The 2,532-nt window shown below is 51.5% G+C and overlaps 1 long non-coding RNA gene across 1 annotated transcript; it reads left to right on the top strand.

Annotated features, from left to right (window-relative positions):
- Positions 1 to 1,270: 1,270 nt before the first annotated feature.
- Positions 1,271 to 2,405, top strand: LOC135980022 (uncharacterized). The gene is made up of 3 exons (XR_010597253.1): positions 1,271 to 1,440; positions 2,001 to 2,138; positions 2,309 to 2,405. It is a non-coding gene; the product is annotated as an uncharacterized LOC135980022 (long non-coding RNA).
- Positions 2,406 to 2,532: the final 127 nt, after the last annotated feature.

The raw sequence follows: 2,532 nt of genomic DNA, 5'->3' as shown, positions 1-2,532 counted from the left end.
AGGTTTATTAGCTTTTCTCCTAAGCCATCCAGTCCCTCACGTTGCCGTATTTCTGAATTTCTAGCAATTCAGCCGAGCTGTGGCAGTTCCTATCTGCTGACCCGGCCCTCGGAGGACAGGTGATGGAGAACCTGGTTGTGAAGCTGCAGAGTCACCACAGCTCTGAGCACCAAGCCTCTCACACGTCTGCTGCCGTAAGTCACTGTTTGAACATCCATAGCCCCATACAGTTAAATCTATCCTATGTCTCTGTCACAAGGCACACTCACCGCCAACGCGCCTCCTCATGCCAGGACATGATGTTGCAGGGCTTATTCCACACTGGTGTCCCCTTGTCCAGCCTCCTGGTTCTGTAACACTCCGCAGGTTCCATGGTCTGGCCCTCTGGCCACGTCACCTCTTCCAGGGTTAACAGAAAAGTCCAATATGGGAAAACCCAACATGTAGTGGCCTCTGTGCCAGGCCCTCAGCCCCCATCTGAGCCTCATCATTCTTGGTCTCTTAGTCCTGAGGTCGGTACTTTGCCTCTTGCTGGGGAACCCAGACCTGACTTCTGCTCTGGGTTCCAGCCCACGGACCCCATGATAGGCTGCTCAGGACTGTTCCTTCAATCCCTCACCACTTCCCTGAGCTGTTCCTCCCTTTTTCCTGCTTGTTAGCAACTCCCATGGGTCTGCAGCTTCTGCTTTTCCTGCCCTGGATTTGTGGCTCCTTGTGACTTCTTCCCACCCAACTTCTGAGGAGCTTCCTCAAAGCTGTTCCCAGCTTCCCTGGCAGCAGCTGGGCTGTGTTTCAAACAGTCCTTCTGGTTTCCCTCCATAAGACAGGATTTCCCACCCCCTAGCCTTCCTCCTGGAGGTGGCATTTACTTCAGGCAGTCCCTCCACCTCTCCTGCAGGCAGGACTCCCCCAGTCTCCTCCTTTATGCTGGGTTGTAAGTTAGCCAAATGTGGGGCCTTAGCCAGATTCTCCTGGTGGCCCTTTTTCCCCAGTCAGTCCTCAGGCTCAGAGGGTTCAGGCATAGGTGCTGGAACTGGTGGAATGGGAGTGCTGTAGCACCCCCTGGCTTGAAGCAGTTTCCATCATATACAGGGTTTACAGTTTGGTTCAATGGCTCTCAGCACCCCCACTACACAACGTGTTCCAGCACCCCTGGGTTCAGCCTTCTCCTGCTGGTGTTTTCTCTGCTAGGAAATCCTGAGAACTGACGCAGGAGGGAGTAGGATTTCCAAGTAAGCTTGTGTCTGTCTTGTTCCCTCTTCAGGCCACATGCGCCCTCTATGAGATGATCTCGGTGAGCAAGTCCAGAGATGCCACAAACCGCCTCTATCCTCAGCTGCTAATGGCTCTTCTTGTCGAAATCCATTTCAGCCTGGGACAGAGCATACCAGGGGATAAAGTCTCTGGAAGGGAAAGCAGCCGGCAGAGCCTCCACACCAGGTACTGCGCCTACTGGAAAGTCAACGGTCTAATTACAAGGACAGTCATAGAGAAGTCATAGTTCTCTTCTCCAGCTCTCATGTGACCCCTGCAGGTTTTCCATAACTCTCTAATTCTGAGGGAGTTAGCAGGCAGGGCTTAGGTTGCAAGGGTGTCTCTCAGTGGTAAATGACATACCGACCAATGCACTGCAGAGGAAGTAAAAAGACTATCCCAGCAGCTATGGGGAGAAATTAGTGGGAGCCAATTTGCCAGTGTGTCAAAGGAATGTGGGTCCGACACTAAAGGGCTGAAGTTCTCCTGTTCTGTGACACTGACATGCCCTAGTGCTGATGTGCAATTGTCTGTAGGATTTGCTCAGAACTCTTTCTCTTTCTTCATATTATTAAATTGTATTACTATAGTGCCTAGGAACCCCAGTGACGAACCCGTGCCTTCCTAAGCTCTATTTAAACCATTGGTGTGTCTTTCCACAAACAAGTGAATCCGTCACTCCCTGACAGACCTACCATGAGGGGGCTCCTGGCACTCAGTCACGCTGGTGTATTGTTTGAATCTAGCTCTGCAGTGGAGGCTATAAAGATGCTGCTTCTCTGTGTTGGCTGCCGTTCCGAGCTGACTGTTATGGAGAAGGAGCAAGGCTGGATCCTCCTACAAAGCCCCCAAGATCACCTCCGTGGGGTGAGCCTGCTGGCCAGGTAATACACAAGCGTTTTCCATGCAATCAGTCCTGCTAGTGGGGGCAATTCCAGAATGAAACAGTCCTCACTTCTGGGCTGCCATGTGGCCCCAAGCTGACCCCTCACCCCCTTGTTGCAGAATGTGCTTCTTCCCTTACTAACAAAGGTATTTCTGCTTTGTGTCACAGAGCCGTGGTGCACTATGCTTGCCCTGAGACCACAAGGATGCTGCTGGACCTAGTGATCCCGCTCCTCGACAGAGGTGATAAGAAACACAGGCTGACCATGATGGCCTTCTTTGTAGAAGTAAGTTTCATTAGCTGATGAGAGCAATTGGGTCTTGTGTCCTAGATTAGTGAGCAACTCCTTAAATCAAGCCTTTGAGACTCATTATTGCGCTACATAAACGATG

Source organism: Chrysemys picta, unplaced genomic scaffold (assembly GCF_011386835.1).
Source record: "Chrysemys picta bellii isolate R12L10 unplaced genomic scaffold, ASM1138683v2 scaf1616, whole genome shotgun sequence".
Lineage (NCBI taxonomy): Eukaryota > Metazoa > Chordata > Testudines > Emydidae > Chrysemys > Chrysemys picta.
This window is presented reverse-complemented; position numbering and strand designations above follow the sequence as displayed.